The sequence below is a fragment of the Pinus tabuliformis genome, chromosome 5_1 (assembly GCF_031772625.1).
Source record: "Pinus tabuliformis cultivar Carrire ecotype Pingquan chromosome 5_1, CPIR1, whole genome shotgun sequence".
Lineage (NCBI taxonomy): Eukaryota > Viridiplantae > Streptophyta > Pinopsida > Pinales > Pinaceae > Pinus > Pinus tabuliformis.
In genome coordinates, this window is record NC_142305.1 from 796,738,913 (window position 1) to 796,752,743 (window position 13,831).

Here is a 13,831-nt window from a genome sequence, read left to right on the forward strand (position 1 = left end):
TGACCTTGCTTCAAACAATGTTGCCGAATATATATGAAGCAATATCTCTTGCTATTGATTCATTAGTAGTATACTTGGATTCAAAACTGGTGGTGTCTCAGTTAAACATCTATTTTGTGAGAGATCCTTATTTATATCGCTAATTTCTGAGAGTGTGTTTATTACAAAGATCATTTAATTTTATCACATTTATTCATATTCCATGATCAAAAAATTAATTTGCTGATTCCATAGCTAATCAAGCATTAGATTGGCATATTAATCATTCATCACATTAAAATAAAAAATAATTTGTATATATAGTTGTCACATTATGAAACCATTTGTATATAGATAGCATTTATATGTTCAAAATATTATACAAAATTAGGACAAAAATGTCCTACAAAATTAGGGCTTAAGCCCAATCATGTCTATCAAAAAGATCAGGACATCTCTAATCTATATATGTGGGCCCTTCCCTGGATGTGCATCTCAAAAGAAGACGATGGCAGTAGCCACCCGTTGGAAAAGCCACACCCAATCTCATGGTACTCCTACCACGCATCTCTGCATTGCCTCTGATAGATCCTTTAATGCTGCCATAGGTACCTAGTCAGTCAATCTCTCCAAGTTCCTTTGTACAGCATGGAGAACTCTCTCAGTCTCAGTTGTGGCACCCTCCACGTATCTTCCACAATGCCTATGCCTGGGTAGACGCTCAGGTCTTACCGGTCCCACATATGTATCATGATCAAACATTTTTGTACGAATTTTTGTCTAATAAAAAAGAATTTCAATTCATATTTTTCAAATCCAAAAGAAAAATCAAATAATATTAAAAAGCATAAAAAAAAATTACCAATGACACCCCCTACAGCGACGATTGGAAGCACCAGATCTAGATCTTCTTTGAAATCCATACATGCTTATGGGTAGTCCTCAATAGCAATGACTTGTTCTTCCCACCAAAGGAAAAAATCGTCATCGAATGTCGTTCTAGGGACCTAACCACGCCCTAGTCTCTTCATTAAGTCAACCCATCTACCTATATGTGGATCACTTGGGTTGTTGATGGTGGAAATCACTTTGGGTCGAAGTCTTGGTAGTCTCTCAAAGAAGAAAGTACAAATAATAGTACCATACCCAAAATGTTTTGTATTATTATTCTTGATGGAAGATAGTTGTTTTTTCATGTTGGTTAGAAGGGCTTTGCACCAGTCAAAAATTGTGGTAAGGATATCTATTGTTAAGCTCATTCTAGCATGAGAAGCTCAATGCAATGAGGCTGATCTAGCTACCCTCACAATGGTAAAAAGGAGAAACCTTAGGGGAAGAATCTCTACATGCTTGATTGGGATCTGTGTCCCTACCTTCTCAGGGTTTCCAGGGAAATAAATACGAATGTAATCATCCACATTAAGGCTTGCTCGGGCCTTCCCTTGCAAATTGACTAGATCTCCTCTCCAAGAAAGTCCAGTAATGAAGTATATGTCTTCTACTTCAATACGCGGGGGCATTTGATCAATCATGAATGCATCTTCTTCCAGATCCCAGTAGTTGACGAGCATTTCCAACAATTTTTTATTGGTTTTCATATTTGGCATTTTGAAAATCTTTAACAATACACATCCTCTCAGTGCATGCAGTGCTAATAGATCATTCATAACTTCATTATCTACTGTACTATGCTCTCTTTCCCTCAAACTAATTTTCATCCTACAGTTTCAAGTATTTTGATCCATTAAAATCCATGATTTAAAATATTTGATTGTGCACATGTAGGTTCACTTCATACACAGTCGTGTATAGGGCTTCCAAATACTTGACTTCAATATACCCAACCCACATACGTGCAGAGTAATAATCCAAAAAATAATTTTCTTATGATAAAATTATTGAAACAATATGTGAAATGCACGAAATTTCATTAAGAAATCGAATTAGGAGATTACCTGGAATATTGATAGTTGTTCTAGCTTAGAAATTTTGTGGATTGTGATTGTCGGGTTTTGATCCAGAGCTCTTGCACTCAATTTTCTAAAACACAAATGAGTCTTAGTAAGTCAAAAGGTCTTTTATTAGTTGTAATTTCAAAAACTTTAAAAACCCACTTTTGCAAAGCTTATGTTTTATTTATTTTTTATTTTATAAAATTTGTGACCTTTTGGCTTTGAGTGCTGGGATAGGTTGTTTTTCAGGTTAAATTGGAGACTTTGAGATGTTTTTACCACTTCAATTCCATGATCGATGACCCATCATGGCAGGTAATGTTTTCATCACTAGCATATAGGTTAGGGAAGATCACTTTTTCTGTTACATTATGCATTCTAGCCTCCATACTGTGATATATTGCCATAGGGTCAACCCCATTGTGTTATGATGCTTAAATCATTTTCATCCGCTGACTTATAAAATCATGACATGATGGTAGAGCCATCCTTTACATGGGATTCTTAGTTAGATCCTCACTAGCATATGTTTCCCATGTTGCAATGATTTAGCAGGCTCAGGAGTCCTCTTTAGTCCCACCATGACTTTTGTGATGAAGATTCGTTCTCCTTCTTCTTCTCTATCATTTTGGATTTATACCCTAGAGGCTCCCACATGTTGAGTTGTACTGTTGCATTGCATGTTGACTATTTGTACCTTTTGGCCTTAATCTGGCTTCACTTGGACTCGTGTATAAGCCACTTTTTGACCATGTCTTTCTACAAAATCAACCTTGCAATCACTTAGCCTCTGCAACTTGACACCTTATGCCCATGGAAAGAACATTCCTTTGAGTGTCATTGACCAGTTTTGTCACCTTGCATTGAGCATAGGAATGTTCCACTCCCAGGAACTAGCACATTTGTATTTAGACACTCATTCTTTCCACTGTACCATAGGAATTCTTTTATTCTTTTTCAGGCTTTTTAAATATGAAAAAGACAAAAAAATTATATATTGCAAAAAAGAGCGGGAATGAGACTTTACTTCCATAATTGATGGCAGCAAGAGTCAGTTGTGTCACCCTTGAACAAAGCACTCAAAGCAAGTCTTTCCTCCATCAAGATGGGCTTTAGTTTGACTTAGGAGAGCCATAACCTTGTCATTGAGTCAGTACTCCTCCGGTTGGTTATCTCTTCCAATCATATGGAGAGTTTTTTTATGCCTCCTGCATGACAAACTTATACAAAGTTATCATATGCTTCCATACAGTCACATTTGAGTCGTGCTTTTGTTCAAGGGAAGTAAACTTGAGTCAGTGTTTCTGCGGTGTCTCTTGACTCATTTTCCATTGGCCATACCTGGTCTGTGAGAGTTATGTTTAGTATCACATCACTTATTTGGTCCTTTTCTCGTGCTAGTTAAGAAGGTCTTCGACGACTTCTTGTTGGTGGGTCTGCTCTTATCGGCTTCGACAATTTTCTCTGAGTAGGCCTAGAGCCTCACCCTCACCCTATTTCTATCATTGATAGGTGACCTTGTACTCAGTATCAATCAGTAGCATGGGTCTTTGACTGAGTGGTTTCCCTTGTGTTCGATGTCAGCTTACATTATCACACATTGGTATTTGGACAGTACCTTGGTTTTGATTTGACCTTATTGGTGGATTCCTTTCCTCTGTGCCAGATTTAATTATTGGTTGGTTCAGAGGGTTTCTTTCATGCACTAGCCACATTTTGTGTACACTAAAAACGTGCTTCAGTATGGTTACTTCATCTTTCTTCGTTTGATTCCTTCCAAATTATTGGCCTGCGGGTTACACTCGTGTTGGATTGATGTGGTATGCCTTAATGCATTCCTTCCAGCAGATATTTTCCCATTGACTCCAACTTATTGCTATGGGAATAAGGTATAGAGTCCTTTTTCAGTACCTTATGGTTTGTAGTCATCAGTGGCAGACTCCTTCGCTATCGACTGTGAGAATACATCAATGTCTCCTAATTGGTAGATACTCTCAATTGTTCGACTTCAACTCATTTATTCACACTTGTTAGAATGTACGGGGGTACCTTGACTCTCATCATCATTATCAGTGAGTTGTCTCGTGTTTGTTAACGGTATACATCAATGACTGGTAATCAAAGGATTTTTCACATGGTCAACTTCAGCTCATTTATTCCCATAGTGTAGAAATGTACCATGGCAATTGGTGAAGACCTCGGGTTGTATCAACATTTTTTGGTTCACTTGTCAGTTCCTCCAGTTTGCTGCCAGTGACACCATCCACCTTATATGTTGCAGTTCATCACAACAGCATTTTATATGTTGGCACCCGAGTTGCATGTAATACCATTATTCCACTTTTTGACTTGGTACTTTGATGATCATTTATGTGACATCAGTGATCAGATATCTCCTTCAGCATCATTGATCAATTCTTTTATATGTGATATTGCAACATGGCCTTGATATGTACTTTTGCAGCTATGATCAGATGATCCACTATGTATTTCGCAGTTTCCTTTGTACTTGTATACATATTGGATCCAATCTACACTTGATATATGGACATGATTTACTATCTCTGAGAATGGATATGCCCACCTATGACATGATCTTTCTTTCTGATCTCTTCCACTGGTTTGACAGGCTGGAATCTGGTGATCTCCTCCCAAGTCCTCACATGATTCTTTCGATACACTTAATACATTTCGGCCATCATGTACCCATTCTGACCTCATATATTAGGGAGCATCTGTTATAGCATCATTTATCACCCTTGTATGCTTGATGCTCTGAGTCATGGCCTTGGGCAGCCCTTTCTCTTCAGGCTTGGTCCTTTTACTAAAAAACATTATTTTAAATTCCATACACGACTCTATCCTTCAAAACGTGTGTACACACATGGGTCCATCTATATCCAACCCGTGTATATAATTTGAAATATAAAAAAAAATATAAAATCCTTATTTTATGGGTGGGGCTTACAGGTTACACCGGAAGCCCACTTATAGGAGCCCATGGCCTAATTGTATCCCAACTAAAACAATTTTTTTGAGGTGGTATAAATACACCTCATGGGAAGGCCTAAGGGAGAGAAAGATAGGATATTGATATTATATCTAATTGGTCCCTGATCAAGTCTAATTTATCCATGTACCTCCTGCACTCCCAACTATAGGAAACTCGTGTTTCCTCATAGAGATGTCCATCTCCTTTATATTCCATTTATGTGTATGCATTTGAAAGAGGATTGTTGAGGCTTGGGTTGGACGGATCCAGAGGAAGGTTTTGCTTGGATCCATGGTCGAATCAGGTTATATTCTTCCACATTATTTGCAAACATCAATAAAGAAGCTCTGTCTTATTCCTGATGTGATGATATTTATGCTTTAACTCATGTTATGATCTAATTATGTATGATTTCATGTTTTATATCTATATGCTTCTATGATATAACATTCATATCTTGAACATGCTTTGAACTAATGCTAATATATATGCTTTTCTGGAATGAGTTGCAAGTTTTGAAGCATTGGAGGAAGCAGAGGGTTTGGACCCTATGGGAACATCCTCAAATGTAGGACCTACATGTACTATCTCTTCATCCCACTTTAGTATTTTAAGCATTAGGATTTCTTGTTTGATTGCTTCTTGTTGGTAAATGCCCTTCTATCTATTGGGGTTCTCAACCCAGACCCTAGGGTGTTTTATCCTGTAACACCCGAAAGATACATGACATCTTTTAATGTGAGAGGAGAACTAGACTCCCTCTAAAAAGTAACAATATCGATGCCACTTGCGCTATACCTTCCATCATATCCCATCTCGATGTGCATCTAGAGGTCCTTCTCCTCCAAGTTACTAAAACATTCTATATTTCCCATCATATGAAATGAGGCTCCACTATCTAGATACCACACACTACCCATCACTGTTGTCACCATGCATGTAATGAGGTTGAGATCCAACTTGAATTGTAAAGATAGAGCTTCACCTATCCCTCCTCCTTAGGGATTCTTGTCCTTCTTCTTGTGCAGACTCTTTGTGGCATAATGTCCTAGCTCATGAGAGTGAAAACATTTAATCTTCGATAAGTCCTTCTTCATGCCGCCCTGACTAGAATCCCCTTTGTATTGGGATTTATTCCCTTTCCCTTTCTTTTCCTTTCCATCCAAGGCATATTTCTCCTCATCATCCTGCTTGGATGAGGTTCCATCTATGGTGTTTCACCTTATCTATTCTTGCACCATAAACACTCCCACTTTGCTAGATGCTCCCTCCCATTTACCAAATCTTGGTAGTTGTGCCAGCTCTTGGGAAGGCCTAGAAGTTCTAGGCTCACCAAATCATCTTCAGAAATTGTAATACCAATGATCCTAAGCTCATCCAGACATCGGGTAAACCTGCTCAGGTATTGTAGTATTGTGTCACTCTTCTCCATCTTGATCTTCCGAAGCTTATCCTTCAATGGCAGCTTCCTATGATCACTGATGTTCTTAAAAAAGTCTATCAAGGCTTTCCATATTGCATATGGTGTATCCTTCCCATGGATATTTGAGACAATATGATCTTGAACTCCTTCTAGTATGATCCTCCTCATCTTTGCAACACGTTTCTTCCACTCTGCCAAATCTTGAGCATCGATTGTTGGAGGCTAATTAGGAATATCATTGCTTATCAATTCCTTCAATCCATTGTCTTCCAACACTTCCTCCATCCTATCTTTCCAAGCAATCTAATTCGAGCTACCCTCAAGGGCATACTCAAGTCTTAATCCATAGAACGAAATCCTACTGGCTCTAAAGAATGATCCTACAAATTCAATTTCAATTGAAAAGACAAAATTGAATTCTTCTCTTCTGGTGTGATTTCAACTCCGATACCATGTAGAAATTCCTTGTAGATTCAAACTGCTTATGTAATTTGCTAAAATAAAAGACTTGAATCTACTCTTCCCATCAGCGGAAACAATTAATCAATCAAGAAATCACTAAACATACAAGAGAAATAATTCAATCAACACATTACACAATGATTTCCTGGGGAAAGCCACAAATAAAATCCCCTCCTATCTATATATTGGATTAGTCATAAAGTATGAGAAGATTACAATGTTTTTCTCAAGCCCGAGTAACCTATGCACTCTCTCTATCTATCTCACAACTTCCTAGACAAACCTTGGCCAATACTTAACCAACTTTCTTCTTGCCCAAGTCCATATTTCCTTGCATTGTTTCCTTGGGAATTATCCCCTATTAATTAGGGAAATTCCTCAATTGGAATTGTGAAATCCATCATAGGCCTTCCGCTGACTGCATGCACCACCTGTATAATTTGGAAGATTATACAATTGATAGTACATTGCCCTTGAACTCCAATATCAACTGGGTAACTCTCAAATCTGACATGCATGGGTTATTTATGGTTGAATTATGAGTTAACTGGTTGAAAACATGAAGCAGCACTCCAATGTTAGACATCCTACTAATTCCTCCATCAATTCGGACTACTTTAACTAACTTTAAATCAGTTAGACTAAATTAATTAATTACAACTCAAAATAAACTCAACCAAAGCTCCTATAAAGTAGGAGACACACTACATGACTCAAGTTAGATCCTCAACTAGAATTAACTAAACCAACTAAGTAAAATTAACTTAGTTAACTTGTACAAGTTGTCTTGTGATGTGGAATTACAATTTTTTCTCCTAATTTAATTCAAGGGAAAATTAAATCGGGATTTTCTTGTTGCATTTTCAATAGATACAACATACCATGTGCAACATCAATCACAAACTTTCAACATTCTTAAGCACATAAATCCATAAGATCCATATCATGATAAACTGTAAATTCCATACGTTGCAACAATTGAATTGAGAATATTAAACATTCATACATGATCGTATAAATAGCTCCATACTCGGAATAATTCCAACACATCCATGCAAAGGCTTCCATCTTTTCAAAACATGAGAATCATTCACATAACCTTCTCATTATAGACAACTAGGAACAATACATTCTTTTACAACCAGTGATGAATACATGTAGTGTTAAAACACATAACAACATCATCCACTATTCATAATGCAAAATAAGTATAAGTAAGAACAATGATCTGTATAGATTTGAATGGAAGGAAAATAAGGGAGGAACTTCAACTCTCCACCCAACCATAGGCCAATTACACTACAATATTTCTTGCAATTGAAAACCCTCAAGCCGAATTCAAAGTCTTAGGATTTAAGTGCTCAAGGTTATTCGCATTGATAATACTCAACCAAATAATCAAGAAGAGGAGCCCACTCTATGTGTGCTTTATCAACTACCTCCTACAGTAAGCACCACAGTGACCTCTACCCCAGAAAAAATAAATTACAGCGATTCACCCAAGGCTCAATAAGAGGAAGCTAATTTCCAAGAGGATAAATACACTACATAGGTGGTTTATCAGTTGTCTCTCTAATCTAGCAATGTAGGAGTCAAGAGCCCACTATCAAGGTGGTTTATCGACTTATTGAACTAGCACATAATTGGTAAGTAACCATAAGGTGAGCACATAGGGGTTTATCAATTCCTTTTAGCTGGTACATGGGTGTCTCATCTAGTCAAGTGGTTTATTAGCTTATGGAGCCAACACATAAGTGGTTTATTGGCCCCAAGGAAAGAACTTAGCGGTTTATTTATTCCTTTCAACTAGCACCTTGGTTTATCGGCAAAGAGAACTAGAAAATAAGTGGTTTATCAATCCCATGGAGAGAACTTAATGGTTTATTAGTTCCTTTTAACTATCACCTCGTGGTTTATCAACCCTAAGGCTAGCACTAAATGATTTAACTCCATTGAAATTGCACTTTCCAACCGATTCACAAACATGAAAATTGGCCTTAGCAAAACATAGGGAATATTATCCCAAAAATAGAACAAATGCTAGAAAATGTTATTTCTCCCTGGTAGATTCACGTTCACTACCTATTCCATGCTCTACATTCTCTTGCTCTTTAGTGTCCATTATTCTTTCCTTTTGTGAGATTCTTCACATTATTGTTTCTCTGATGAGCATACCAACACACTTGCACAGTCTTCCACATACTATTGCATAATATCTCCCTATATCCCATTGAGACTTTGCTTCATGTCCCCTCCTTGTGTGTTAACCACACGCACATGTTCCATGAGACCCGGGACAACATGGGCTCATCCTCAACTCAGGAAGATTTTAACTAAATCTAATACATGCACCATCAATGCCATAAATTTATCAGAGAGATAGGTGGTTAAATAAATATAGTGGCTTGGGTTTACAAGAAACTCCTCCTCCTCAAACCTTTAATATTCATGGCCACTTCTCTCAACCAATTAATGTTTACATTTCCACATTATTTATATGAATCACAATTCATAGAAATATTTACAGGATGGATAGGAAAAAGGGTTATCATAGACCCCACCCTCTTAGAGGAACATCGTCCTCAATGATCTATACCTAGACACACATTCAATAGTTTTCTATTTTAGAACATAAAATTTAATAGAAATCTTTGTATGCACGACTCTTTTTACATTTACTTACATAGTAAACAAAAATGGCTAAGATACCCTCATTTGATCAACCATTTCCTAAATTGCTCTATTTCGTCCATAAAACTTCCATTGCACCTTGAACTACTTGATGAATTGATTCCGGAGTGAAATTTACCTACAATGTTTGGTCATATCATCCACTACACACAGTGATCCTTCACGAAATAATTCATCTCATTGTTTTTAGGATGCACTCGATTCATTTATGATCTCAATGAGTATGCGCATGATTTTATGAAAACCAATTAATTTTTCAAGTTCCAACATACCCTTATTTCCTTCATCAGTCCTTCGAGTGATCCATTTTCCTCTTATGTGAGGTCACTCACCTTGCAATTCTATCCATCCCCTTATATTCTTCCTCAGTACCTCAAGGATTTCATACCTTAGCAAGGCTTCCTCACACAGAAAGAATCTTCTCACCCAATGCATCCCTCTATCTTGTTTTTGTAACACATCACATCTGTCATGGCATACCTCATGGAAATAAATACATATCACAGGTTTCCAATGACACTGCAATGGTCTAGTTCTTAAAGTATTTCATCTCCATCATGTTGTTGTTGCACACTCTAATTTAAGTTGATATTGATTTCTTTGTTTTCTAATCAACTTCAGACATTGTGTTGGTCGGTTTAGTGGTTATCCTACATAATAAGCATATGAGTCTTATGAGATTCATCAGAAGAATTTTAAATCAATCTAGAACATACTTTCATCAACAGATTCATTTATGAAGTTAACCATAAAATTTAAATTTACTTCAAATCACAACTTTAATAGAGAAATTCTTCAATTGGTAATTAATATGTATCTCTTTGTTTATTCTTTGCTTCCTTGACCTTGCAAGCACTCAGTAGTTTATTAGACTTGGCAAGCTCTCAGTGCTATGTATGCTCCATAGCTCCACATATTCTTTAGCTTTGTATTTAATCCCATCTCACTGAGTGGTTTGAAGCCCTAAGGAAATAACTCAGTGACAGTTATGTATACTCCACGCAGTCTTTTTGTACAACCCCATCCTTAAATCCATCTCACTGAGTAGTTCTTAGTTGAAGTAAACACTCAATGGCAGTTACACTACTCCATGTAGTCTTTTTTTACAGCTCCAAATAGGTTTCCTAGTGCTCACATTCAAGTGAGCATGGTCATATTTCTTCTCCCACTAGCTACTCACCTTTATTGTCCTAGGAAACCCCCATCCAAGGCAGTCTACCTGACCAAGGGTTTCCTACATGGGCCCCCATCATCTATTCGCCTATCCAAGCCTTGGAACCCCCATTTTGGGTAGTCTACCTATCCTAAGGCTTTGCTACATGGGGTATTCATTAGGGTCTTATAGGCTACCATCTAGAATGCTCTAATGACATGTGCATGGAGTCTTATGGCTAAGTACCTGCCTGGTGTGCTCCACTACACTACTCATGGAGTCTAATAGCTAATATATTGGTTATGACTTACTCACATGAGATAAAAAAAAGTTCCATAGGATGCAATCCCCTCAAGACAATATTCTTCCTGAGGTCCCAACTCCAACATTTCACCTATGTCACAACATTTAGTTTCTTGTGAGATATACTCAAAAATTTCAAACGAGAAATTTTAATTACACAATCTTTGCTTCACCTAGAAGCCTGATATCATAGGCATGAGATCTGTAGTCATGTCATTGGGATCCCTTGTAGGTATTGTTGATTTTTCATGGTGTATTTGATCTCTCACACCATTCCAACACTTTTTCATGCAACTTGATCTTTCAATCACGCAACACGTGTCATTTTTTATATACATCTATATGCAATATCTTTTATTTACAAAAATTCACAGCACCCTGAAGTAACCTCAAAATTATTATGAGTACAATAATTCTATCACTCCAACTAAATTCATATAAACTGAAATAGTGTTGTTATTTCACTATACATGTGCATCATACTTATTCCAAGCCTTTCATAATGTAATTAAACATTCATTCCAATAGGCTAATAAGTCAAAATCGAGAAATGTATATCTATAAATTTGTTAGCATTTAAGTTCTTCATTTCACTCATTCATTCATCGCAAAAGTCATTAAAATATCTCATACCAAAGGCTCTCCACCTTCACCATACCACTTCTTGGTATCCATGCAAAGCATGCATTAATTTGAAACAATAATTTTTGCATTCAGCTGAAGGAATTCTTACGCAATTCATTTCCTTTACCCTTTTGCCTTAGTTTACTACTGCATTATTTACTTTTCTATCACTACTAGCACTTTTAGTTGAATCCTTTTGATGTGTATCTCTGATTTATAACACCCTTGATGTTGCAATACTCAACAATTCCTGAAATGATCTCATCGTCACACATTATTCATAAATTCATTAACTCAACCATTCATAGATTTCAATGAAAACCTCATAAAGAAATCCTCATTTACATTCAATTATAGCATGTACTCATCCATGCTAAGCATACATTGTTGATTTCTAGCCTTTATCATTTTCATTCATTCTCACAACAATGTAAAAAGCATAAGCATAATGAATTAATAATGATAATTCTTAGCAGTAGGTCATTCTTGCCCACTTTTCCAATGGACATTCCACATGGCATGGAATCCATTCAATAACTTCATTTTGTTACTCAAAGCATGGTAAGTACCAATATTATTTTCATACAATTCACATAGTGATCATATTTTTTTTTTAAGATTAATCACTTATCTTACTACTATGATGGTTTTTAACTAATGGCCTATCAAACCATACAATATCGTTATGCCTTTATTTCATTTTCTCATGTTTCTCATATTCATAGAGGATAGAATAAATATGTGCGCACACATATATCAACCATGCACAATTTCAGTTAAGGAAACTTCCTTCTCATGCTATTTTCATAGTTTTCATGTCACTATCCATTTTGTTCATGTGGACCTAGCCAATCCACCTAGTTGTTTTATCATCTTTTTCTGCCTTCTATTGCCATCCATCTAATGGAAAGGGTTCAATCAATCTCTTGCACATGTGGTTGGATTTATATTCAACGCTTTTCCAGAGCTCCTTTTTGTTTCCTTTCCCAAACCCAAAAAACTCACCAAGACCAAACCATAAAAGGAAAGAAGAAAGGATGAAAACAGAGAAAAACCACAATAGAAGACACATGACAAAATATAAAGCAACATGGCCATGATCAAAGTCAACAAAGAATACAAAAAGAGAAAATATGAAGCTAACAATAATAACATATTCATATAAAACACCCCCATCACTCATTAGTTCCCAACAAATTCAATCCCTTGATCTCTAGTCTCCGCTATGTCCATTACCAACATATGCACAAATTTTTAGTCAGTGATTTCTAAGGTCTATAGTAGCCTCAAATTTTCAACATCCCTCTAAATAATTCAAGAAGGGCTTTTCAATATTTAAAGGAGCTTGATGGGATGCTCTCTCATCTCTTTCTTCATTATAGGTTGTTGGTTCAGATGTCTAGGGTTTGCATGAGCTCTTCTTCTTGTTCCATTGTCTGTTAGGGAAGTATTTCTTCAAATGTGCCTCTCCATAGTACCAACATGAAATTGGATTTATTTTCTTACAAGCCTTGTGATGTTTCTTTATGGCCTTGTCATTATGACATTCCTTTACATCTCCGTAGGTTAATTCTTGTTGCAGCAATTCTTGCATGTATGATGGGTTCTATAGCAACATTGTGTTCAACCTTGCATGTTTTTTTTTCTTTCTAATGAGCCTTTCATTCTCCACCTTGAAAATCTTTAGCTCGGCTTTGAAGCTCCTAAAGGATCATGCTCTTTCAAGGGAACTTTCCCTTTCCTACTCATGATGGACTTGGCCCATGTTGTGCTGCACCATATTCATGTCCATGCTACTATTTCTTATTGAAATTGAGTCTTCTTATGTGTTGTCACACACACAAAATTGTTAGTTACATCATCATAAAAAATTCGAATTGTTACCTTGCCATGCCAACAGTAAGCATGTTGAATTGAAGTATGTTGATATGTTGTTGTTCACATATCTAGAACCTATGTCAATCACATATTCCAAGAATCAAAAAGTGCATGTCATCATGTTTATAACCATATCATCACTAAGTTTGAAATCAACCTTTTACCAAAACTAGTAGCCAAAACAATTATAAGCTTAAAATTCAGTTAGAAAACAAACTAACATATCAAAATCTGCCATTCCTATCATTTCAAAATTTTGATATCATCACAGGCATAAAAAACACAATCACCCTTTAAATGTCACTCTCTATAATAGATCTCTAAATTTATCTACAAAGGGCAAGTGGAGAACCTTCACTTTTCATTTCATTTAT